Genomic DNA, 27,375 nt, shown 5'->3' with positions numbered 1-27,375 from the left:
CTTTGTTTTTATTTGTGTGTGCATTCCACAGACATTCCCGGATGTCTACTGTAAGGAAGGAGCTGGACGGGGCTCCCCATGACACTTGATGTTCCCCATTGCGTGGTGTCTTAAAAATTCCCCAGGACACAGCCTACTGAGAGGGAAGTTTGTGAGCAAGAGGTCTAGGAGAGGTGCTCTTAGAATTAATACCCATAAGGCAGTGAGTGCAGCGAATTGACAAACAGAAGAAGGTGTAGAGAATGCAGTTGTAGCAAAGGCCTGAGGTCACCCCACAGGGAGTTGTAGACGAGGGTTGGTCTTCTATCCTTGTCCCGAATTAAAGCAAGGAGCTCAGGCCTCTGTATCTCTACTTGACCTGCCAGTGGAATTTAGCTGGCCCCGAGGAAAGGTCATAACCTCAGGCAAGGCAGCTCCCCTCAGCCCAGAAACTTCCTGCAGAGTGACTCAGCAGTGAACAGTCAACAGTCAACACTCCCGGAAGCTGGGGAATGAATGCCTCTGTCCTGACTACCGGGAATCCCGGTAGTTCACCACTGCATCTGCTAGAAGCAGCAGAGTTAAAAATGTCTAGCTTGATTCTGGTCAAGGGAGAATTAGAAGGTACCCATGTTGAGGGGGTGCCTGGGTGGCTCAGTTGGTGAAGCGTCCGACTTCGGCTCAGGTCATGATCTAGCGGTTTGTGAGTTTGAGCCCCGCGTCGGGCTCTGGGCTGATGGCTCAGAGCCTGGAACCTGCTTCAGATTCTGTGTCTCCCTCTCTCTCTGCCCCTCCCCCACCCATGCTCTGTCTCTCTCTGTCTCCCTCTTTCTCCCAAAAATAAATAAATGTTAAAAAAAAAATTAGAAGTTACCTGTCTTGAAACCCTACTGCTATTCTAAACATAGGGCAACAAAAGATAAAATATAACGAGCATATAAGCAAAAGAGACATGTATATAAGATATAAAAAATAAAAATGAAAAAGATACGTACCTATACTTGACACATTGCCCTAATATTGACTTTCTTCATGGACACACAAGATGGTTCCTTACGGCAATAAGATGGCTCCCTGTAATGATCAGAGCCACAGGCTTCCTTATTTATATCTTGTGAGAAGGACAGGGGGAAATTAACCTTTCCTTTAACCACAAAATCAAAGTCCTTCCCTCCCGTCTTGTGCCACACCAATGCAAAGGCTGCCGTGGACAACGTATCTGGAGATCAGAAGCCCAAGGTGGTGAACAGGCTGCTGGAACGGAGAAAAGGCGGCCAGGAGTTTGGCTCCTATGAGAAAATGAAGACTAAACATTCCCCATGAAGGGAAGGGGATGAGAGCCAAGATGATGGCGTGAGCCTAGGAGCTAGACAGTCTTTTCCCACTTCTGCAAGAAAGTTGAGAAAGCTGAGATTCTACTACAATGGGATAAGGAGGCAGGCGGGAGGGACCAGACACAGCCTCTACCGAAAACTTGGATGAGCAGCCCACTGGCTCAGTGCGATACGATCAACAACAGCCTCGACCCCACACGAGAAATCTGGGTTCTGGACTGGGGGGTCTTGAAGAGCCAGCTGCAAACCTGGCACGTAGGGAGGAGCGAGGACAGAGGAAAACAGGAGGGAAGCAAACAAGGTCACTCAAGATGAGCCTACAGTACAAAATCACAAAATACACAGCGAGACCTCACGTGAAGGAAGAAATCCGACAGGATCAACAACGAACAATCCATGATGGGTGATCATTCACGAAAAAGACAACAATAAACATACTAGAAGGATCTGAGGCTAACATTAAAACAGGTAAGTTCTGGAGGGTGAAGCCAGCATCGTGATGCCAGAAGACATCCGTCATCTGTGTCCTCCAGCCACCGCCACCCAAACTCCATCATCCATCATGGACAGAAGTACCTTCGGAAAGCTGTGGGACATAGCGCCGGATGCCAAGGAACCTGGAAAGAGTCTTACCCACCCACACATCAGGTAAACAGGCAGACAGACCTCGGTCGTGGCTGTGGACCCTGCAGTGGTCCCTGAACTGGCTCCAGCCCCTCTCTGCCAGTCTGGCAGCCCCAGGAAAACACTTTCAAAAATAATCCCCCTCAGATGAGAGAACCTTTGGCGAAATCCGGGTTTCAAGAGGAGAAGGTCCAGCGCAATGCTGGAGCAAAAAGATAAAAGTTTGGGCAATGGGAAGATGCTGATCAGAGGGTACAAATTCCAATGGAATTATATTATATACTTGGAAGTTGCTCAAGGAGTCAATATTAAATGTTCTTACCACAAAAAAGAAATGGTAACTTGGGATGGCTCAGTCGGTTAAGCGTCCAGCTTCTACTCAGGTCATGATGTCACGGTTCCACAGTTCACAGTTCACAGGTCCGAGCCCCGTGTTGGGCTTTGTGCTGACAGCCCCGAGCCTATTTGTGCGTCTCTGTCTCCCTCTCTCTCCCTCGGCCCCTCCCCTGTGCGCTCTCTCTCAAAATAAATAAATGAACTTAAAAAAAAAAAAAAGAAATGGTAATTTGGTAATGTAATGGAAAGCTACAGTCGTAATCATATTGCAAGATACAAATGTACCGTATCAACACATGTTACGCCTGGAGCTTACACAATGGTATATGTCAATTATATCTCAAGAAAAGCTGGGGAAAAAAGCAAACATCTAATTGAGAGTAAAACAAAAAGTTCTGGGGGGGGGGGTACAAACGGTTACTTTTTAAAAGTAATCTTGATACCCAACGTGGGGCTCCAACTCACAACCCCGAGATCAAGAGTCACGCCCTCTACCAACTGAGCCAGCCAGGAGCCCCACACGCAGTTATAAAATGTATATTTGAAAAATGTCTGCTAGAAATGTTGGAAATGAAAAATATGGCCACTAAAAATTGTAAGTCAGTAAATGAGACAAACTCCAGGATGGATGGATTTAGCAAGAATTAGTGAATTGGAAGATACTGCTCAGAATTCAACAAAAAATGCATCATAGAGAGATTAAAAAAATTTTTTTTTTCATTAAGCCATAGTTTCAAAACATGGAGGATAAATGGATGGGCTCCAAAATATGTCTAATAGGGATGTTGAAAGTGTAGAATTAAGCAAGTAGCAGAGCAGAGATATTTAGAAAGATAATGGCTGAGCATTTTCCAGATTTGCTGAGAGATGTACCAAATCCAGCGTCAACGAAAATAAATACACATCTGTGCACATCCTACTGAAATGCAGACAGACGAAGAAAAAAAAAATCTTTAGGTTACCAGAAAGAAAATACAGATTACCCACAAAGGAATGACGATTACATTCTCAGCTGACTCCTCATCCACAACAGTTGATTCCAGAAGGCAGTGGAGTGATATATCTTCCCAGGGCTGAGGAAAAAGAATCCTAACCTGTAATTTCACATCTGGCTAAATGTAAAGGCAAATTAAAGGCATTCGCAAATATACAAAGATTAAAAGAAGGCACTACCTGCAGACCGCCCCCCCCCCCCCCACTCCCAGACACTTACGGAATTCTAAGAAGGACATAATGCAGGAAGAAAGATCATTTCTGTGCTGGGTCAGGCAGCCAATAAACAAACATTTATTGAGTGTCTACTCTCTATACCGCAGGTACCTGATCCCTGCCCATCCGGAGTTTATGGTCTCGCTCTGAGGACTAAGCTGAAGAGAGTCTCAGGCAGAAGACTTGCTTTGGGCACGCTTTGGGCATGAAAGCACAGAAGTGTTACAAGAGTAAGTAACCAAGAGTAACGAGGTCAAAGTTCTCAGGGTTTAAAGAGATGATGCTAAACGTTTGATTGAAGCCAGGGTGTGCTTATAGGCAATAAAGACCCATTAGGGGCTTTAAGGAGTGATTAAGTGGATTTGACTCCTCGCCATTTCAGTTTGGTATCGACACTGGTAAAAATGGGAATGTGGGGGCGCCTGGATGCTTCTGGTGGTTAAGCACTGACTCGTGGTTTCGGCTCAGGTCGTGATCTCACGGTCCGTGAGTCCGAGCCCTGTGTCAGGCTCTGTGCTGATGGTGCAGAGCCTGCTGGGGATTCTCTCTCTCTCTCTCTGCCCCTCCCAGTGCGTTCTTTCTCTCGATCTCTCTCTCTCTCTCTCTCTCAAAATAAATAAATAAACTTTAAAAAATGGAAACGTACAGTGTATGAATCCCCAAACCTTCCTCGCAGGGAGAATCAACTTAAAACTCTCTATGGAGACACTGACAAGATGCCCACTCTTTTCTGAACGTTATTGAATGCATCTGAATCTCTCCCGTCCTGGCTATTGACCGTCTTTATATTTCGATGCTGTGGGTCAGAAAGGGAGAGGGTGTGAACAGGATAAATTCCAAATGAAACAGCAATAAGCTGAAATAAAAAAAATAAACCCCTGACCTTTTAGTCAGTTCTGCTTTCTGAAGAAAGATGTGCGCATGAATTTGTTTCCCTAGCTACCGTGCATAAAAATAGAAGATGCGGTGTTTGGTAATTTTATGGCCATTAGAATAATAAAGTGTCACGGAAAGTTATTGCATTTTAAGACAGTGTTCCCCTTCACGCACAGACTCTGGGGAGCGGGGAAAGGAGGGAGAGACGCCATCGTACACAGGAGTAGTTTGTGTGTTTATAGTAGTTTGTGTGTTTATAGGTCATTTTAGAAAAGTTCTGTGTACACACCAGGCAAAACCCTAGCCCACAGTGACTGCACTGGATGCTCTCAGGAATCAGCCAACGGGGTAACTCCTCTGAAGGCAAATACAGTGTGATGAATCCGACCCTGGAGTTTCTTCATCCGCAAACACATAAGACGGGCCAGTTCGATTCTGTGTTGGAGGGAAAAAAAAAAAGGCCACTCACACAGGTCACAAGGTACCAAGAGCGCCATGAACAGACCTTTTTGGGGACACACGGTGCCCTTCCTTGAGGGCGGGAAGGCCAAAGGAGTGTTTGCTCTTGTAAACGGCTGGGAAATTGGACTGCTTCGCTTTTGTCTAAGGAAACTACTGCCTTCTACATCCTGAAAATTATGAATTCTGTCATTGGAGTCGAATGGGAAGAAATGGAAGGGAAGGGCAGTGTTTTATGAAGCTAAAAGTTTTCTTGACGAGGAATCCAATCCAGCCCTCGGAACTCAAATGCGTCGTTATTATATCCGCAAAAAAAGTGAATGGGTATGCCCTCACTCCTTCTCCAGGATTCCAGGAGCTCTGGCAATAGAAACTCTTTCATTGCACTCCCAAGGGACTTGAGTAGATCACCCAACCCTCCACCTATCCTTAGGCGATACCGTAGTGAAGCCTGAGGTGACAGGCTGTCACTTTCAAAAATGTCAACCACGAGGCGCCTGGGCAGCTCAGTCGGTTAACAGTCTGACCTTGGTTTCGGCTCAGGTCATGATCTCGTGGTTTCTTGAGTTGACAGTGCGGAGCCTACTTGGGATTCTCTCTCTCTCCCTCTCTCTGCCCCTCTCCCACTTGCACTATCTCTGTCTCTCTGGAAATAAACAGATACACTTAAAAAAATTAAAAACAAAAGCAAAAATGTCAACCGTGCCGTCCTCAGCATTGGGAAAGTCACCCTAACATTCCAACATGTTAACACTGCGAATATTCCCCACCATCCGCTGGTGTATGTGCTCCAAGGCCCCCACTGCCTATGGGTTCAAACAGAACCTCTCTTTATTTTTTAATGTTTATTTATTTTTGAGAAAGAGAGAGAGAGAGAGACAGGGGAGGGACAGAGAGAGAAGGAGTCACAGCATCTGAAGCAGGCTCCAGGCTCTGAGCTGTCAGCACAGAGCCCGACGCTAGGCTTGAACTCACGAACCGTGAGATCATGACCTGAGCCGAAGTCAGACGCTCAACCAACTGAGCCACCCAGGCGCCCCAAACAAAACCTCTTGTAATGACAAATATGCCTCTAGTTCTCTTTCCCCCGATACTTCTTTTTCCAGCTTACTCTCCGGACTAATATTCTCTCACTGCTCCAGCATTCTGTGTTTCAGCCATACCAAACCATTCACGCTTTTCGGACTATGCCACTCTTCCTTGACATCTGCTCTAGATGGTCCCTGCATTAGCTAAAGGAATAAGGAGGCGTGCCCTGGCTTCCCCGATCCTTCGATCCTTCGTAGCCGGCTGCCACAAATAGAGAGATTAAGTGCTTGTTACTTCCAGTCTCTTGGAACCCAGGGGTGATCAAAGAAGAAAGTTGTTGCTGTACTCAGCCTGCGTCCTTTGTCTAAACGCTGAAGGTGGGCGCTGAGATGGTGGCAGCTGACAGTAGAAAAGGTGTTAGCTACTCATTCCTCATGGAACATGGCTTCCGTATGGCTAGGCCACTGCCTTCAGCAGCTTTCTCCAGAGGGGCGCCACAAAGTCAGCTCCGGAACTGAAGCAGTAAACTGAATAAGCATAATGCATGCACAAGCGTGTGTGCGCGCCCATGTACACACACACACACACACAATTTATTCCTATGACCAGGGGACCAGGGATCTGCCTTCCACACGCTTTTTAACCTCCACCTGTTATCCTTCATTGGTCCAAATGCTCCAAGATTGACAGATGAGAATATATATTCACCTCCTTAACTCTTAAGTCAAACACATCAGCCTACTTCTCATTGAATCAACTGATTTATCTTGATAAATGAGGAACCTTTTAGGAATGAGAAAACAAAAGAAAGAAGCCTATGATATCAAGTGCAAGGTTTTGACTTGCCTCTTTCCTCAAGGGGACATTCCCAAACCTAAAAGTTTTCCTTTTTCTAACAATTTCAATTTGTATTTCTGCAAGTCAAAGTAAGGGTAATGATTCTTCTTTTTTTTTTAATGTTTATTTATTTCTTTTTGAGAGACAGAGAGAGCGAGCCAGTGAGAGAGACAGCAAGAAGGGGAGGGGTAAAGAGAGAGGGAGACAGAGAATCCGAAGCAGGCTCCAGGCTCCGAGCTGTCAGCATGGAGCCTGACACGGGGCTCGAACTCACGAACCGTGAGATCATGACCTGAGCCAAAGTCTGATGCTTAACCGACTGAGCCACTGAGCCACCCCCAAGTAGAACAATTCTTGAAAACGCTCCACTACAAGTCATTACACCTTACACATACTTCATCTTCTTCTAGGTAATTAATTACACTTAAAAATGCATGTGCATGTGTTGGAGAGTTAACAAGGATCTCCTTCTACATATTAATGATTGGATTTACAATACTATACTCTTTATACAACAAGACTTAAATAAAATGATGAGGTCAAATATATGTTTTTCTCCACCTTGGCCTCTACCCAACTTGACACCATACCTGCCTTGAAAGTTTTCCCCCATTTCTTCCAGTAAAGCTTAGCTCTGCTTCAGGGTCAAGCTTCTCTCTTCTACCTCCTTTCTGAATCCTGTTTTCAACCTTCCAGATGGTGAGAATGGTCAGCCCCGGTGGAGAGTAGCATCGTATCACTGATGTAATTTAACATTGCCAGCAGACAGCGATGGAAACGTAGATTCCATCTACGTAGATTACCATCTACGATGGTAGACTGATTTGGGGTTGGTTTTATTATTATTTTTGGGTTTTCCACAATCGCCTGCACCCGGGGCCGACCTCTCCCTGCCTCCCCAGTCCCAGTAGGCCACCGCTTCCAAACGAAAGCGATGCCTTCCTTTTTATCTCTTTCTTATACGCCATTTGCGTGGGACTCACCAAATTTTGTCTTATGCGGAGGGGGGTTGTGCCCATATTTTATCATAAGCTGCTTGAGATCAGGAACTACATAGTGTCCATCACCCCCAACCCCCAGTGCTCATCAGGGTGACGGGAACAAAGAAGGCCACGAATTAATACGTCATGAGTGAATATAGGTAAGAAAGATGAGACCCAGAGAGGCCAAGCAACTTACCCAAAGTCACAGAGAGTTATCAACAGCGCCAGCATTAGAATCCATGACTATCTGATTTAAGTAAAGTCTTTAGTCATCCAGAAACTGCCCGATCATGCAACTAAACTAAACTCACACGAGGCTGCCCATCTATTTCACCTCAGCAATTACTGGCCATGGAAGAGAATCTGAGGCCAAGGGTCTTGGCCTTTCTCCAGACAAATGTGAAATACCAAAGGGCTGGGCAAGTTCTCCAGTTTCGCTTATTTTGGGGGTGTGCTATGGCTTTCGATCTTTTGAAGAAGAATCTAAGGAAGAAAAAGCATTCACAGGGTTTGCGAGCCTAATTGAAATATTCTCTACATCAAATATGTTCAATGTAGTAGAAACTGCAGATGTTACTGCCTTAATTTTATAACCCAATTATTCTTTTATTTCTAGTTGTCTTCAGGATAAATGAACTCTTATCAGCTATTCAAATAGGTAATTATCATAAAGCTAAATACCACACAACCTCATAATCCACGTCAATTTATAGACTAAACTGGAGTAAAATCGTGCTCTAGAGTTACAGGAAAGGAACTCCAGATTTTTATTATGTCTCAACATTTTTTTGCCAGAATACCCAAATGAAATTTAACAAGGAGATGATTTCTTTTGGTGAGGAAAAGGGTCTAGAATTGGCTTTTTTTATTGTAACAGAAGGAATGCTAAACTTGAGGCAAAAGATAATGAGTTTGGGAACAAGACCTGTAATTCATCAGCTATGTGACTCTGGCCAAATTATGTTTTCCCTTTGAGTTTCAATTTCCTTCTCTCTAGCAGAGAGGTTTGGGATATTTTACTCTAGGACCCTTTCTATCTATAAAATCCCATGACCTTCTGCTTCTGATGGTGCTATAATACTCTGGCCAGGACATCTCAGGGCTCAACGCCTTGTGGTTTTAATACGTAAAGTCAAATTCGTGTGGCCTTCGAGAACAAAACTGCATTCATGTGCATCACCTCGGGACAAGGCCAGGATTCAGGTGAAGCTAGTGAGACACTCACATCAGTCCAAAATTTAAGGGTGTCTCCCCTGAACTCAGCAAACCAGGAGAAATATTATTTTAACACAATATTTTAAAAAATCAAAATCGATGCAAAAATCCACAATGAGCAAATATCAATATTTTAAATAAGGATAGGATCAATACTCAGGGAGACGAGGTGTGTATTAGAATAGGTTTATGTATGCTGGAGTTTTTTTTTTTTTTAAGCATAATTCCCATATCTTAGATGTTTAACAGAGAAAACATTGGTTTATTGCTCCTGTCACAACTCTGCTGAAGGCCTCCATGGGCTCTTCTCCCCACAGGCACACAGCCACTCATGGCAGGCAGGCAGCTTCTGTGATTGTTGCTGCAGAAAAAGAGGGAACCGGAGGGTCACTGCATGAGTCAGCGTAGGCTAAGTAATGCTGCAGTGACAAGTGACCTTGGAGTCTCAATGGCGTCCAGCAACTGAGATTGATTTCTGGCTCAGACTCCGTGTCCATTTATGAGTCAACTACTGTACATTTACTTCACTCCAGGTGCAAGGCTGAGGAAGCAACCCTCGTCTCATGGCACGGAAGAAAGACAACGGTGAAGAATGTCAGGGAGGCTATCCAATTCCCGCTCCAAATGGCGCACCCCGCTCCTGCTCATGTTTCATTGGCCGAGGGACGTTGCACAGTTTTACCCAGTGTCAATGGAGTGGAGAAGCATAATCCTCCCCCAGAGGAAGGAAAAGCAAATGTTGTGAATAGCAGACTATGTTCCACAGTCCACCTTGTTTTCCTGAATATTCACCTCCCCTCATTCCACGTCAGACACACACAAAACCCTCTTCCTCTCCCGAAGGCAGTCGGCCCGAAGGGCCCATTTAATCATGACGTTGATCTGTGAACCCGCGAACTACAACGTGTTTTGCCTCACACGCATCTAAGATACTATCCTAGGAGAAGAGTGGAATAACATTATTAACAATCTATGGCTGTCTAACAAATTGCCCCAAATGTAGGAGCTTAAGACAACGCATACTTCTCTCAGTTTCCGTCAATCGGGAATCCAGAAGTTGCTGAGTGGCTCAGCATCCGTCATGAGGTCGCAGTTGAGATGTGAGCCAGGGCTCTGGTCATGTGAGGATCTGACCGAGGGAGAATCTACTTCCAGACTCGCTCGTGTGCTTGCGTGCAGGCCTCGGATATCCACCACCAAGATCACTCACGTCGGTGGCAGCAAGCCTCAGTTTCTCACTATGTGGGACTCTCTGTAGGCTGCTGAGTATTCTTCTGACATGGCTTCTCTCTCCGGAGGGCTGTTTCGTGACAGGGCAGTTGGCCTCAGAGCAAGAGAGACAGAAAGAATCCAAGAGGGAGTTATCTTTCCACCTAGGGTCCCGATCAGTCCATTCTAGCCATCTCCAGACATTTGAGCCTCGCCCACTGAGGTCCCAAGCATTGTAGAGTAGACACAGATAGTGACAGTCCCCGTTATGCCCTAACTGAATCTCAAACTCAAATAATTATCGGCATCACAAATTGATTGTTCTTACAGGCCTCTAAGTCTAAAAGTGGTTTGTAATCCAATAAATGATGACATCATAAACTGGTACTTGTAGAGTAGGGTGCTGCCATTAAAACACACACACACACAGATACGTGACATCGTCCTTCAGACTGAGCTGTGGACAACAGCAGGAAGAATCTCGAGGAGTCTTCGTGAAAGCTTAGGGTTCAGTAAGGAGCTTGTTATCCGAGGCTGAAGTAAAGGGGGATGTGTATCCTTAACAGTGAAAAGATAAGCAGTACGTTACCTGAGGTAACGGGAAATATATAGGAAACCTATAGATTTGGCTAAGGGATTCCCAGGAAGAATATTAACGCTGCCAGCTGATTGTGTTGAGTTACATGTATGAAAATACAGAGAGGGCCTAAAAAAAAATTTTTTTTAAAGAGGGAACTCTTCAGTTTTCAAATTCAGTAAGAATTGAGAGGAAATACAAGGGAGTCAGAATCCATAGGTTCAAAAAGAAAACCAGTTTTCAATCCCAGTCTCTCGAGATGGTAAAAAGGTCTGGAGACAAGAAATGGCCTCAGGGCAAAGATCATCTCAAGGATGAGACTGAGATTTTTTTTGTTGCCTCTTCAGAAAGATTTGTGGGCATGCCTCACAGACTCCCTCAACTAGGCATCTTAAGAGGGTCTCACAGCACTCAGACTCTAAAATGAAGCCAGAGAGAGCCTGTCACGAAAACATCTCTGAGTGTTGTTTTTGTCTAATGGAGTGAAGCCTAAAAAGATTAAGAGGAAATTCACATAATATTCAAGAGAACTAAGTTGGTGTCAGTACTGGCATCTTGTAAAAGGGGCAGAAAGACCACGAAATGATGGATCTCCAACTTTCCACGGGAAGAAGGCTGAGAAGGCTAGTCAGTTGCATAATTGATCAATTTCTCACGGAATGGAATGGTCTCAGAGCATGTAGCCAAGAGCCATGGGAAATCATTCCCAGGGAGTAAAACTGGACTCGAGTCAAGGAACCACCAACACGTTTCTGGCTGGATTTTAGAATTGCTATAGACTAGCAACTGCTGTGTGCGCCCCATATCCCCTCCTTTAGTGTCTGCTATAGTCTTCCTGTCTCTGTCTTTCTATTGCATGTTGGGTATGTTGGGAGATAGATGGCTTAGCTCCTTCATTTGTAGATCTTCAGATGAAGAGGAATGAGATACTCAAGGAGCTGTATCACATCTAAAGAGTCTCACCCATACCAGGACTTGATCTGGATGATAATCTCTTGGAATTTTAACCAGTGCCGTGATGGGATGAGACGTGGGTGGTCTTGGAAGAGAATGAGCATTTTTCATGCAAGAGGAACTTATTGGTGGCCAGAGAGTAGATCGTGGCAGATGAAAGATGGCCACAAATTCTTTGACACTGACCCCCCACCCCCTCACATCCCCCTGTCTACTGAATCCGAGCTGGCCTGTGGATTCTTTGGTCACTAGAGTATAGTAGAAGTGACGTGGTACCAATTCAGAGCCTGACCTTAGGACGACTTGCAAGCTTCTACCTGGTCTCCTGAGTTATGCCGTGCTGGCGATTGATGCCAAAATCTGTGATTTGTTCCTTGCTCTCCTTTCACTGTGAGTCCACTGAAACTGTGGCCCGCATCTTCAGGACAGGTCACAGGATGAATAAAGTACCTGTGTCTGGACCGTAACAGTTTCATGGCAGAAGAAAATAATAAAGTGGAGTAACCATATGTTGGCTCTTGGAGCTTCTCCTTGGACATGCGCCCCTCACATCTGCTCACGGCCTATTGACGAAAATCAGCCACACGGCTCAAACCTAACCACAGAAAGCTTGGAAATGTGAAGAAGTTCCCAAGTATTTGATAAGCAGTGTCTTCATCATAGGGAGAATAATATCTCACTCATAGAAACTCCTCTTTCTCCGAAGGCTGTTTAAAAGCTCAACAGCCCTTGGGGCGCCTGGGTGGCTCAGTCGGCTGAGTGTATGACTTCGGCTCAGGTCATGATCTTGCAGTTCATGAGTTCAAGTCCCATGTCGAGCTCTGTGCTGACAGCTCAGAGCCCAGAGCCTTCTTCGGATTCTGTGTCTCCCTCTCTCTCTGCCCCTCCCCTGCTCATGCTCTGTCTCTCCCTCTCTCTCAAAAATAAATAAACATTAAAAAAAATTAAAAAAAAAAAAAGCTCAACAGCCCTTCGCATCTTAAGTCAGAACATCTGCTACAAGGGTTACGCTGAACCTCCTGTCTTTCTGAAGCATGGGATCCTGGTAGGATTTTTAACTTAATTTGGGGGAATTAAAAAATATGACCAGAGCTGCACTCTGAACATCAGAGAGTCATTTAAACTGCTTAAGCTAGTATTTTCCATGGAAATCTTAGAGAAAAAAAATCAAATGGCTGTGCTCAAATAAAAATCGTTCCTGGAAGTCCCCCAGAAGTGCTTGTTAAAAAACTACTCTAGCAACATCTGGGACTGACTTTGAGAGTTCTCAGATTGGAAGCAGGGAGACTAGTTAGGAAGGCTTTTGCAGGAATGTAGGGCAAAAATAACGAGTTCTTGGCCAAGGTGAAGAAGTTGGAGGTGGAACAAGGGGATGCTTTGCAAAGATATTGCAGAGACGGAGGAACAAATGTTTGTGGGTGGAAAACCCAAAAGTCGGAAACGAGGGTGTATCAGATGTTTAAAAATAAAAAAATTAAAGTCCCAGAATAAAATATGGGTGAAAGTTATTGCTTTTCTTTTCTTTCTTCTTTTTTAAAAGTTTATTCATTTATTTTGAGAGAGAGAGACAGATTGCGAGCAGGGAAGGCGCAGAGAGAGAGGGAGAGACAGAATCCCAAGCAGGCAGAGCTAGACACGGGGCTCGAGCTCACAAACCGCGAGATCGTGACCTGAGCTGAAATCAAGAGTCACATGCTCAGCCGACTGAGCCACCCAGGCGCCCCTGCTTTTCTTTTCGTAAATAGGAAATCCAGGGGAAGAAAAGTTAAATGTGGAGAAATTTGGCTATGGAAGCTTTAGAAATGCCTGCACTCTTTCAGTATATATGTATACAAAGTCAGAAATAAAATAAAAACAAAGTGCAAAGTCGGGGAGGGGGGGAGTTGCAGCACAGATAATAGGGAGTGAATGTCCTAATACGTAAAGATTGCTTATAAAATATGAACTCTGAAATCAAAAGTGGTGAAAAGTCATGGGGATGCAATTCACAAAATAAGAAATACAAATCAACAATCAACATGGGATGCTCAGTTTCACTGGTGATCAAATAAATTCAAAGTTTTAAATGTGCTGGGAGCTTTTTCCTCCAGATTGCCAACACGGAAACTATTTACAGAATCTTATGTTACTAATAGTTTGGGGGAAACACTAGCTCCCAATCACTGTTGATAAAGGTGTAAATAAATATAATTTTTTCTGGAGGGAAGTATGACAATATGTAAACAATTTTGAATGGAAATATCTTTTGACCCAGCAATCTGACTTAAAGGATTTATGGACAAAAGAGAATTGTGCGAGTATTTTTGAAAAAGTATGTTCAAGGTCGTTCTTTGTGGGAATGAACCTACTGGATGCGTGAATATCCACTGGTAAGGAGAACTTGTTAAATAAATCATAGTATGTTCAACAAAAGTGAAATGCAGTCTTTTTTGATTTGTATTTATCGGCCTTTCTAGTTGGCTAAATTAGTTTGTTTCATAATAAAAAACAAAACTACAGTATCGTGTGGTCTGATCCTAAATACAACTTTGTGTTTACAATCAGACCAGCTTGTGCAAAAAAGGGGAGTTTTCCGCGAGGATACTAAGGAATCCCACAGCCTCTCAGAACAGAATAGCAACCAGAGCCAGCAACACGGATTGCCCCAACTCTCTCTCTCGGTTTTTCTACTCCCCTTCTTTATACAGGTGCCATTCTTAAGCCTCAGTTCCCCCCCTACCTTTTCTGTTCTCTAGTCCATAGAGCAGCAAAATGGTCACCAATGTCGTATCTTAGAGTTGCAATTTTTTAGACCAACCGAGCAGCTTAACTAAACCGGAATATTTTGGTCTCAATGGTAAGTCCTCGAGAATCCCCTCTGGCTGATTGAGTACAGGGAACCATCCAATCCTGATCTCCTGGACTGTTCATCAGGTAACAGTGCCATATTGTATCAAATTGTTCTCCCTGTGCCAACCAAGGGTGGGGTGAAGTCGTTCTGTTTTTCTAAGATGAGAAACTCCAGGGTGGAAGGAAGCACTAATCAAACAAGACAATTGGCATCCAGTACATTCTACCCATTTGCTCCCTAGAAAACACAGATGGTCACTTCCTCCCATACATTTCAAAACTACAACATTTAAGCAACAAACCCAAGCAGGAAACATAGTAGCAACATGGTAGGTGACAGCAAGATCCAGTTCTCTGGGTGACGTGTATCTTTTTCTCCAGGACCATATCCAACAGATTCTTCCTATCGGATATTATAGATATTTTTAAATGGATACAAAACACTGGAGGAAAACAGCATCAAGTGCAATAAAAGTTGTCACTTGAAAATGACCATAGGAGAAACTATGTCTTGGCCACTGGTCCAGAGCACATCCTCTATTTAGGGTTTCTCAGCCTTGACATCACTGATATTTGGGGCCAGATAATTTTTCGACATAGTCTCTACCCATTACATCTAGCCTCTATCCGTTAGATGCCATAGCACTTCCCCTCAGTTGCAAAGATCAAAAATGGCTCCAGACATTGCCACATATCCCTTTGGGCACAAAAATCTCCACCTATTGGGAACCACTGGTCTATTAGGACAGAAAAGGATAGTTTATAACAAAGGGGTAAAGCCAGTAAATCTCCTGGTAGGAAAATAAATTTCTTGTTCTGAAATTTTGTTACTCTAAAGTCTTCCTGGAGAAAACACCTTCCTTGCCTAGTGATTTGAAGACACCACCCCTGGGGAAACCCAGGACAATTTCCCTAAGGGGGGGAACTATAATAACTAGGCAGTGTGCTGGCTACTGGTGTAGGTATTTGGGACCAGGGATTACTCTGAAGGATATGCAAGCCCAGGCCATTATTTTCTGGCCTGAAATTTTTCTGCAGAAACAACCCCTTATAAGAATCAGTAAGTTACCTATCAATCTCTTGTTAAGAGCTCCTTTTCCTGAAAGCCCATGCCAGCGATCTCATCAGGCATGCCTTTTGAACCCCCATCCAGGGTTTTTGCTTCAACACTGTTGGCCATTCTTTCCTAACCTCATGGCAAGATAGGGTTATCCTATGATGTTACCCCCAACTCAAGTTTTAATGTGCTTCACCAGGAGATACACGATCTCCTTCATCCAGCACAAGCGGTATTGTAATAAATGGTTTTGGAGGTAAAATGAAAACTGTCCGTCTCTTCTGGATTTCTCCCAAATATCCCCCAATTTAGTACCAATAGTAGAGTTTTATAATCCTCACTTGGTATTTATATGAAGAATCTATTACCTGCCATTTAGCAAGACATACTTGATCTTAATTTGTGGCAGAAGCCCGGCTCCATAGACAGAGAAGATTTCCCTGAAAGCTGCTCGCTACTGAGCCCAACTCACTATGGACAGATATCGAATATTTCAAACAGAATGCAAAATAACAGTTCGTCTGGTAATCATGGTTGGTAGAATTGCCTCCAAAACTGAGAACAACTCCCCCCCCCAAAAAAAAAAAATCAAATAGAGAAAATTAGACACATTTTTGAATTCACTTCAGAGAGAAAGTGCTTGGGAAGAGAAATTTGACCATCAAAACGTGAACCTTAGTTTCCTGTAGGTGATGGATTGAGGGGTGATCTGCCTCAATCAACTTTGCACTATTCTGGATTGCTTTCATTCTTCAACAATGATGTGTCTATTTTAAAAAGTGGAAAAATAGCTTCATTATGTTAAAAATGATAAAAAGAAATGTCCAGAGGATAAGGATTTGGCTAAAAGACCCAAAAAGAAGTAGTCACAGTTGGGAGAAAAAAAGAAAAAACAAAACAAAACAGGGAAGAGTCCATTAAGAAAGCTAAGAGAAGATTTTCAATGAGAAAGGAGTAGTCGGGCTCAAATGTTGTAAGGAGTCCACGAAGGAACGGAGAAATAATGTCCCACTGCATTTAGCGATCAGGGGTTCTCTGATGGCCTTGGAAAGTGTTCATTCAGTGAGTAGGGAGGAGGTCTAAATATAGCCAAGCTGAGGAGTTACCCAGAAGAGAGGCAGGAGAGAGGGACTTGGGGTGCAGGTGGCTGTTGAGTGGTACGTAAGTTAGTACTGCCTCTTGGTGAAGAGTATGACATGATCATAGACCCTGGGTAGTCTTTGGCCAATGGGAATGAACACTTGGACTTTGGGTCTGACACTCCGACCTCATGTTATAGAAAAGACATACATTTGGGGAATTAAGATGATATTTATGAAGGAGAGTAAACTTCAGTTTACCTGCAGTTGAAGAGTTCAGGAGTAATTTTATCCTTCACTAAGTAAAATATTTCAGACACCGCAGAGTCCCAAGGAAGCCAATGGCTGCCCTGTCCACTGGTTCCAGACTCACACAGGACAAATCCTTTTGGATGTCCACAATTATTTCAACATTAATGTATCCACATGAGCACATCATCTTGATCACGTACTCACCCTCTCGTGCCCTGATCTTGGATAAAAAGCATCACCCTCCAGCTAATTTCCGAAATTAGAAATATCATGGTCATTCTCAATCTCTCCCGCCAAATCTTCTCGATTCCAACTCCTACGTGGTTCTCAAATGAGTCTTCTTATTTTCTATCTCCCGCCATTTCTAGATATTAGTTCTGGGTCTCATCATTTCTCACGCGGACAAAAAAAAGGTTCCACAACTGGTCATTCTGCCTCCAGCGTCAACTCTGTCATTCTCTTCTCCATACGTCTATCCAAGGTCATTCTTACCAAAACCAAAGATCTCATAAAATCCTTTAATTGCTATTGATCACCCACAACAAGATGAAGTAATACTTTAAAGGTAAAAGATAAGGGTCTTTTACCAATTGGGCCGATTCTAGCTGCTTTACAAACATTTATCACTCCCCTTTCTAACAGTACCTTATATTCTAACTACATGTGGTCACCTTAGTAAAGTTCCAGCTGGGTCCTAGCATACAAGATTCCATTTCTTGGAATACTTTCTCTTTCTAGCTGGAAAACTCCTACTGATCATTAAATGGGGAGTAAGAATGCCATTTATTTTGTGAAGCTTTGGGCTTCTCAGGGGAAAACACCGTGCCTTTTTTATTTCTGCATCACTCCTGCCTGACATGGTACCTGGAAACCAGTAGGAGATAAAAAAATGGAACGTCTATCCTCTACTCAGCCCTTGAAGCAGAGTCGACACAACCAGGGAATAAGCTCCAGCCAGCTCCTAAAAAAGTCGTGAAGAGTAGATAATGTTTCTCTTAACTCCTAGCCCCTCCCCTTTAAGACCATTTGATTGTGAGGTTAGTCACTATGTTGATGTAGATGCTTTCCAGGCACTACACCAGGGGCTGGGAACCCAGTGGTAAACAGTACACATATCTTGCTCTAGAGATGCTTAGAATCTGGTGGGATTCTCATCTGTACTTGATTTCATCTCCTTGCCTCTGAACTCCTTGCTAAATGTAGCAACCTACTAACTCCTGCCCCACCTTACACTTTGGACATTGGCACTACTGAATGGCTTTAGGTTTTCCACCACCTTTGGCTGTGGTGCATTCTAGAATCTCGAGGGAGAGCTTTCCATTTTAGCCCTGGGACCCTGGAAACACAAATGCTACTCTGCTCCTTGCCTGGTGTCGAGGAGCGGGAAAATGATTTCCCTCTACCCTTCTTCCATTCTCCGGCTGGTGCCCGGTAAATTAGGCCGGCAAAAGGCAGATCAACAAGAGAAAAACAACCGAAGCTTACGAACACGCGCGTTGTGCGTGCATGTGGGAGCACCCGGAGGTGAGTGAGCCAAAGGGCTGGTCAGAACTTGGACTCACCTACTTCCTTACCCTAAAGAAAGGGAAAGGAGTTTAGGGTTTCTGAGGGAGGAAAGATCTGGCAAGGAGACCCAGAAAATTCTGGTCAACAAGGGTTTTTGTTTGTAGTAAACTTTGTTAAGCGGATTAAGTAGGTGGCTTCTCTATTGGTAAGAGCTGTTAAGAATCCTCTTTACAAATGTAAATTTTCCTTACAAATGCAAATTTCCTTAGGACAGGAAAGCTCATGCCCTGCGTTTAGAGCTCGCCCGGCATCTGCTGGTTCTCAATGGCCTTTCGCTCAAAACAGTCCATATGCCAAAGAGGCCTATTTCGAGGTGGCACGTTGTGGTAACCTTCACGGGGGCCCCTGTTTTACCAAACCTGATCCTTCTGAAAAGGTTGTGAGAAAAAAAGCATGCCTTAAAGGTTTTTCCGTCCTTCACCCCTCCTACGACTTCCTTTGTTACTCCCGACTGCCTTAACATTTTTCTCCGGTTGTGTCAGGGACTCTAAGGACGCAAGACTGAGGGTCTTGTGCCCAGACAGTAAAATTTCAAGCTGTCGTTTTCAGCTTTGCAAGCGAAAGAGAGACAGCAGCCTGAGAAGGGGGGGATAAGCAGCAGGAGAGAGCTGTCAGTTTCACGAAGGTCACGGAGGGCGCTGCGGCTGCCAAGTTCTCAGGATTGTTCCCAAACTCCCACAGAGCCACTGCGCTCTGGCTACAGCCTCTATGCCACAGACCAGGATCTCCGGCTCATTCTGTGGAACAGAGCCAGGTTCCTCTGGGTTCTCAGATGCTCCCTGGGTGTTCACCGGGCACCTCCGGAAGCCACAGTCTTCCTTGCAGCATCCTCATTCACGTGTTCTGATCAGAACTAAAAGCTGGAGATAGATGAGGACACCCGGAGTGAATGATCCTGTCTAGGTAAGGCCGGCCGATGCCATCTTTAAAATCCGCGACATGGCCATGCTGGCAGGACCCAGGGAGCACACCCCGCGCAGCCCCCCACTGTGTCTAGCGGACCTCGAGAAGCATTGCCACAAAACTAACGATAAAATTAATAATGCTCCCCCCGGGACCCCTCTCCCTGGAGTCACCGAAGCATCCTATATATGTTGCACAGGAGAATTATTGAATAGTTTTCATAAGCATATTATTATGGAATAATAATGATAATAATAAATGATGAGGGAGCAGGAGGCAGGCTGAGGGCAAAATACAGGCTGGCACACCCTACGCCCCCAGGGGAGCATGTGCGACGTTCCTCGGAACAAAGGAAAAGGGCTCAAGTGCTTGCCATGGTGATGTGGGAAACTAAAGCAAATGGAAACCTTAATTCCCTTACTGCCTGTAGCCCATTGACAAGTCCTTGAAACCGGCAGAGTGACCCCTCTCTCGAGGAGCTCAGCTGCCTGCTGATGACCCTTTGCTGAGGGCAAAGCAGAAGCTTAGCTTAATACTATCCCGACCTCGAGGACCCTGTAAGTCTACTTCCTTTATTTCAACTGCCCCAAGATACATGCTGGTAATCATGCTTTAAGCTTATGGCCCCCCATATGCATCTGAGGGGGTCTCATGACTGAGGTTTTATTAAACAGTAATAAATGGTGTTTCCCTGGCAACAGCTAGCCCCTCAAGGCCCTGGAAACCTTGCTTCCAAAATTCCTTCGACTTGCTCTATCCCTGACCCCCTCCCAACCTGAGGGTATAACATCAGTTAACGGTCAGGACCCCAGCACAGCTCTTCCTGCCCACGGGTCCTGTCCCCGTGCTTTAATGAAATCGCCTTTTTGCACCAAAGACGTCTTCAAGAATTCTTTCTTGGCCGTTGGCTCCGGACCCCACGAACCCCCCGTCTCACCCCAAAACTTCATTAATAAACATTTATTATTATTATATGCCTGTCACTAGTATAAGAATTATAAGAATTTCCTATGTATTAACTCATTTCACTCTCCAAACTATTATTTTATTATTATTGTTGACTTGATTTTATTATTTACTATTTTTCCCACTGTAGAAAAGAAAGGAAACTGAGGCAGGAAGCATCAGACATAAGGCAGCCTGAAGCTTCTGATCTCCTCCCCTGCATTAATCAACTTCAGCCACACCCAAGATCCAATGGTTCCTGAAGTGTTCTTTTTATCCTTTGTATCCCCAACTTTCTCTACAGAGACTCCATGTATGGGTTCCTTTATTCCTCCATTCTTCTCAGTAACCAGAGGGCCTTTTGACCTAAAGAGAATATTCAGCTCTAGAAAGTTTTCTTGTTTGTGAGACAGCGTGTGAGCAGGGGAGGGGCAGAGAGAGAGAGGGAGACACAGATTCCGAAGCAGGCTCCAGGCTCTGCCCTCTCAGCACAGAGGCCGATGTGGGGCTCGAACTCACAAACTGTGAGATCATGACCTGAGCCAAAGTCGGACACTCAGCCGACTGAGCCACCCAGGCGTCCCTAGAAAGTCTTCTTATGCTATCTATCACATTATTCCCATGTCCCCATTCTACCTGTGGTCCTTGTAAAGCACGTATTAAATCTATTTGTTAGAGCCCAGCTCACCCCAAATCTTAACTAGAGCCTGGAGAAAACACTCTAGTCCTTGACCCTGAGAACACCAGAATCTCCTTTAGAAATTTTTGGAGATGGTGGTATTTGGAATCACAAAGATTCTGATTCAAGAGGTTTTGAGGAGAGCCCAGGCATCTATATTTTTTTAAAAAAACCTATAGGTAATTGCTTATATACCTTAGAAACTGAGAAACACTGTCTTCATGATAATAAGCAGTATGATTTTTCTGTTTTGTCTGCATGTTTCTGCCTGTGACAGTTATGGATAACTGATGACGAATTTGGAAATTCTGAATTCTTATCCCCAATCTCACCAATGAAATAAGAAATAGTACCAATAAAATATTACCAATAAAAATGAAAAAGAGATATGGCATCATGCATGTAAGAGCTGAAGAGAGCTCAGTGAGTTCTCCCGAGGTCCTTACCATTTTATTGGCTCTAGGATTGGAGTTTTTCTTAAATTGCCTCTACTTAGCCACAGTCCACTCCCCCGTATGTTGTGAGCTGTTTCCTCTGGTTCTGTTTCTCTGTGAATCTGATCATATCTGTTTCCCATGTATCAGGAATGCGCTGATTTCCGTGTCAGTGCATGGCTGTCTTTCTTCTTTCTCATGCTGTTGGGAATTTATTCTTTTTCATAGCCTTCCATCTGTTCGAGAAGTATCGGGGGAGACAGGGGGCATGCAGATGTGCTGGCTCTGTCCACCCTCGGAGCCCATGCCTCCCTCCACGCCCTCCAGATTTGACTTTGTGAGGCACTGTTTTACCTCCCACCAAAAAGGGCCTTATTGATTCAACTCAAGGATGAGGAGAAATACATCTTTCCTCTATATGGAAAGGCTTTGAGGCCAGAGGGAATGACCTGTTCCTTAGGTCAGATCCACCAGCTGGGCTTGGGAAGGCGTTTTCTCTCCCCCTTCCTCCCCATCTTTCTTCCTCCACATCCATATGACTGCCCTCACTCTCTGACATATGGCATATACTCACACTGCTTGTCCTAAAAGAAGGTTCCAGCTGGATTGGGGCTGGAAAGACCCCTGAATCATGCTGATTAGATTCCAGTAGAGAGCCAATTTCAAGATTCACCCTGGCTTACAAGCTGGATACTAAAAACTCTCTTAGCATGACATTTTGATGCTGAGTGAAAGATGTCTGTTTTCAGTGGAACAAGGCAAATGTTGAGAGAAAAGCCAGAAAGGACTGTAAAAGCCATAGCTTCCAGGTCCCAGAACCAAAATATATGAGAGAGAGAAGGAACTACAGTCTATGAAGAGACGCTTAAATTCTCGCAGGGGTCAAGTTTATTCTATAAATCAAGAAAAATAATACAGATAACCTAAGGATCATAAAGAGCCCACATGAGTTTTTTAGTTTCGACTCCCACATCTGATTCCCTGTGTGCATGGAGACCTTGGCACTTGACCAACCTGGAGCCTACACAGGTATTGAAAAAGTGAGGATCACCTCTTGTCAGCAGCTTTATTATGTGGAACCAGAAAGAAGTACCAACTTCAGGCCCGGAACACAAGGTCTCAACCTTGGCTGCACATCCGAATCATTCCCATGCCCAGGCTTCCCCCAGATCAGTTACATTAAAATCCCTGTGGATGAAATCCAGTCATGAACCCTTTGAAAGGTCCTTGGATGATGTCAGTGTGTAGCTGGAGTTGCATGGGCAAGCCGAAGGTGAATAGTGAGAAAAATTCAACAGTTAAAGGAAGGTCTGAGAAAAGGGAGAGCAAGAGAGGGCTAGGTGTGCGGGTGGAGATCACCTGTTCTGCTTAATGGGGCAGGAGGAAATGAACATTAGTGTTCTATGAGCTTCTACTAAGACCCCCATATTATTGTCCAGGTCTTACCTCATTGAAGAGACACGGAAAGGTCCATTTGTAATTCATTCATTCCTTCTTCAAGCAACCATTTACTGATACCTACGATGTGCTCAGCACTGTCATGGACGGTGGCACCACAGTGAGTAATTGAGACCTAATCTTGTCTCCCAGAAGTCAACAATGTGGCAGGGAAACATATAAACAATTATGCCCATCAGATAAGTCTTCTAATAGAGAAAATTAAAATTAGCAATTGGAGAAGTGGGGAGGGAATGATATAATTAAATCTGACTTATGGTTGAGGAAAACTAGAAACGATTCCAAAGGAAAGGAGATAATTGAGCCGATACTCTATGTATTTATTATTTATTTTTTATCATTAAAATTTTTTAAATGTTTATTTATTTTTGAGAGAGGAGAGGGAGACAGAGCATGAGTGGGGGAGGAGCAGAGAGAGAAGGAGACACAGAATCCGAAACAGGTTCCAGGCTCTGAGCTGTCAGCACAGAGCCCAATGTGGGGCTCGAATACACGAACTGTGATATGACCTGAGGTGAAGTCTGATGCTCAACCGACTGAGCCACCCAGGCGCCCCGATCTGATACTTTATATATGAGTAGCAGTTTTCATGACTGCCATGGAAAGTGGACCATTCCGGGCAGGGGGACCAGAAAAAACAAACAAACAAACAAAAAAGGAGCCGTACATTTGAAGAGTTTATTTTGCAACTGTGTCAGAATGGTCATGACATAGGATTTGCGGCAAAAGGTAGCAAGAGATAATAAGATTTAAGAGGAAAGATAGCACTCAATTTTGGAGCTTCTTGCATTGAGGAGTTTACGGCCAATGACAAATCAGTTACTGAAAAGTTTTTAAAAGGAGGGCGACATGAACAGATGATGCATGTTGAGAAATCTCATTCTATTATAGGATGGAGTTGTGTGGGGCGATGGGTACACGAAGATATAACAATTATACCCATTGATGGATACACGAAGTCATCAGACATACCAATTAGTTTGGGGGTTATTATTATTATTATTATTATTTACAATAATCCAGCTACAATTTGTGCTAAAGCAGTGGCCAGGTGAACAGAATAAAGAGGGATTGACACAAGAGATTACAGAGAAGTTGTAACTTGGGTGTGAATTAGCTTGGGTGTGAAGGAAAGAAGAAAATCGGATCTGTAGGTGTCTAGTCTGAGTGAATGGGTGACACTATTGACCGAAATGTGGAATAAAGGAGAAGGAACAAGGCAGGAGATGAGAAGACGGGTTCAGGGTTCAACTACCCTTTCAACATCCAACCATTGAAAGAAGACCCCGAGCAAACTTGTTCTCTATAAAGTATCTAGAAAAGTAGGTCTCTGAGTTGCCGGGATGGACACACCACAGAGCTCCTTGAGAAAGGATCTAGTTACTTTTCATGACGACAATTTAAAACTATGGATGGTGATTTTCACGTAATCAAGACCTCTGTATCTAGACCAGTTTAGGATCAGTCATTAGGGTTTGTCAAAACCAAGGATAATAAACTCCACGGGTTTTGGGGGCAAGGCAGATAGTGCTGGTCAGATGAGCACTGGGGTAAATCAGAAATGTAAAGTCCCGGCCGCCTGGGTGGTGCAGTCGGTTGAGTGGCCAACTCTTGACTTCAGCTCAGGTCATGGTCTCGCAATTCGTGGGTTCAAACTCCACGTCAGGCTCCATGCTGACAGCGTGGAACCTGCTTGGGATTCTCTCTCTCCCTCTCTCTCTCTCTCTGCCCCTCCCCTGCTTATGTTCATGCACGCTCTCTCTCTCTCTCAAAAGTAAACTTTTTATTTTTCTTTAAAGAAAGAAATGTTAACTCCTATCAAAAGGAGAAAGCTCTCACTCGTGCTCCAAATGGCTGTTTTTTGCTTTACTAGAAGATCTGTGTTGTCAGATCTTGGAATGTTACAAAAGAAATTGTATTTTTATGGAAATGTATGTGTATGTAATCGCCTCCATCCTTCCACGTTGTCAAGTAACTTCTTTTTAAAGCATACTATACTAGCTGATGAAATTCATCCATGGCCCCTGGGCTTTAAATCTTCTCTAAAGCTAAAAGTTTATATAATTGGCTTGTGCTATCACTTTGGGATAACTTTGTGAGAAAGAAGTCTCAAACTTTCTTATACAACTAGCTCCCTTCATTGGCCTTAAAGCTAATTCTTCCAAGGCTGAGGGTCCTTCTCCATACTGTTGCAGGAATTTAGAAACAAGGTCCTATTCAACGTATCCGTGTTGTTTGTCATTTTACTGAAGTCAGCGGGGCCCTTTCAGGCTTCTCGTTTCTGAACAAATATTACAGATTGGTCTATACACATAGGACAGTAAGTCTATAGATACAGAAAGTTTTTACCTAGAACTGCGATTATATGGGGCCATCTACAATGAGTATATAATCTCCTCACATTAGAAGAAACAAGAACCAGATAGACAAAGTGCACTGCTCAACGATCACACGATGAGTTTCTCCCAGAGCGTGACCCTCCCTCCTCTGTCTCACACATGCCTGGGCTGAAAGCTCATTGTGTCTTTGATTCATCTCTCCGTGGCTGTATCAGTTAGCTGTTGTCACATAACAAACAATTACAAAGTATCAGTGGCCGAAAGCAGTAGGCAATTACTTCTCATTCCCACGCCTGCAGCTCAGCTAGGGTTCAGCGGCGTGCTCCTGGGCTTGGCCAGGCTTCAGGTCTGGCTCATGTCACCTGGGGTCACTCTGCTCCCGTTCTGGGGCCCAGGGCACCTGGGAGGCAGAAGAGTGGCTCCCTGAGGAGCCAGCAAAAACACACAATGCCTTTAAAGCCTGGGCTCAGAATTCATGGGGTGTCATTTCCAACTACATTCCTCCGGCCACAGCAAGCCACTTGGCAAAGTCACAATAATAATCTGTGATGTCACACAATCTCCATGAGAGCCCTATGGAGCATAGAAAATCACCTCCACTTCCCAGGTAAAGGCATTGAACGGCAGAGAGATTGAACGAATGGATGGATGCCATACGCACTGACCAGTAATTGGCAGAATAAGCTTTCAAAACAGATCGCTTCTGCACCTTGCCACCATCGAACGCTGGATCTTTTCTGTCTTCCATGCTCTGGAAGTTATTGCCTCATCTTCAGAAGCTCATTGTAGTTCTGAGCCTTGGAAGTGTGTTGGCTGTATCAGTAATCGATCCACGTCTGTGCGTTACACAGTTATAGTCATGGCCAAACCCTATAAGGTCAAACCCCTGCGGTTACAAGATCAAAAGGAATAGAGGAGAAAGGCCAGACAAACAAGACTGCAGGAGAAAGACGGGCTCCTTCATGGCAGCAACCCCATTTCCCCGCGTTCCTGGACTGAAGTTAGGACAAAGAGCGCAAATGTAACTCTGTACCAAAATAATGGTGTGCAACTATTGGGCGACATGTTAGCTGTTTTACCTTATAGCTTAGCCTTTGAGTTAGAACCATAAATAAGAGTGAACACTTTCCCCCTTGACACACAGCCCCAGAGACCATATAAATAACCAGAGCCGATTTAACTTGGGAGTTCAGATAGAGCAGACAAGGGGTCATGACATTAAGTCAAATGTCACTCTCTCTCCTTTTTGTACTAACACAGATTCCTAACCAGAAAGGGCAAGATCTGGCCATGACGCTGGCCATAAAGGGATAGGTGATGAATTAGGGGCCGAGTCAGAGATCATTGATCCCCTTTGATGTTCTTCTGATAATGAGGGAGCCTAATCTCTCTATCAGCCTTTACTGTGCCCTAAATCTTAATGCTGTGTTTCTAATTTGGTCCGCACTGAAAACTGTTGTTCTGATGATTTTCAGGTTTACCAGACTGTCTCTTGAGACAGAGGAATTGCCTTAATCCGACAGAAACTTTTTCTGGAAATTAGAGTCCTGGACTTGAATCGTTTCCATCCTCTCTACTAAGCAGGGCCCTAGAAGATTTTTCAAGGATCTGCTGAGCGCCATGATTTTTGCTGTCCACCAGCCAAGACTGAACAATCACTGAGCTTTAACAGGGGATCTACCTTGTCCAGCAAGAGAAATTATATTTTCATGTAAACACATTTTTAGGTAAACTCTCCCAGCTGGTACTTTGATGTTAAGGGAAATTCAGGAGTGCCTTCAGACACTCAATCAGCCACTATCAGAGGTCGGTAGAGAAAGGGTCTCAAGCTACCTAAGCCCAGACTTGCCAACATCAGCATCATTTTTTTTTTTTTTTTTGATATCTACCACTGAGCCCTGCCCCCTCCATGGCTAGCCTGGAGCTCGGTAGAGAACCATGGTCTAGTCCAGGAGTCAGCCAACAATGACCTGTGGACCAAGTTTGGCTCACTGTGTGTTTTTATAAATAAAGTTTTATTGAAATACATGCATGCTTGCTTGTTTATGTGTTGTCTACAGCTGCTTCTGTACTATAACAGCAGAGTCAAGGAGTTGCAACAGAGACCATCTGGCCTGCAAAGCCTAAAATATTTACAATCTGGCCCTTTGCAGAAAAAGTTTGCCAATCCTGGGCTAGTCCTTTGGATATCTAAAAAAAGATATGTCCAGGTC

At 44.2% G+C, this 27,375-nt stretch overlaps 2 long non-coding RNA genes across 2 annotated transcripts in view; both read right to left on the bottom strand.

Moving 5' to 3' along the window:
- Positions 1–798: 798 nt before the first annotated feature.
- LOC128313615 (uncharacterized) lies at positions 799–5,507 on the bottom strand. The gene is made up of 3 exons (XR_008294561.1): positions 4,648–5,507; positions 4,207–4,278; positions 799–3,346 (listed from the first exon to the last, which is right to left on the bottom strand). It is a non-coding gene; the product is annotated as an uncharacterized LOC128313615 (long non-coding RNA).
- A 15,667-nt stretch (positions 5,508–21,174) lies between these two features.
- The window catches only part of LOC113596711 (uncharacterized), a 55,257-nt gene continuing 49,056 nt past the window's right edge, over positions 21,175–27,375 (bottom strand). The window contains exons 5-6 of the long non-coding RNA XR_008294466.1: positions 22,812–26,032; positions 21,175–21,601 (exon numbers count right to left, since the gene is read on the bottom strand). This is a non-coding gene — a long non-coding RNA (uncharacterized LOC113596711). The remainder of the gene's footprint in view (positions 21,602–22,811; positions 26,033–27,375) is intronic.

This window comes from Acinonyx jubatus, chromosome E3 (genome assembly GCF_027475565.1).
Source record: "Acinonyx jubatus isolate Ajub_Pintada_27869175 chromosome E3, VMU_Ajub_asm_v1.0, whole genome shotgun sequence".
Lineage (NCBI taxonomy): Eukaryota > Metazoa > Chordata > Mammalia > Carnivora > Felidae > Acinonyx > Acinonyx jubatus.
Note: the sequence above shows the minus strand (reverse complement) of the source record. Positions and strands in the feature narration are given on the sequence as shown.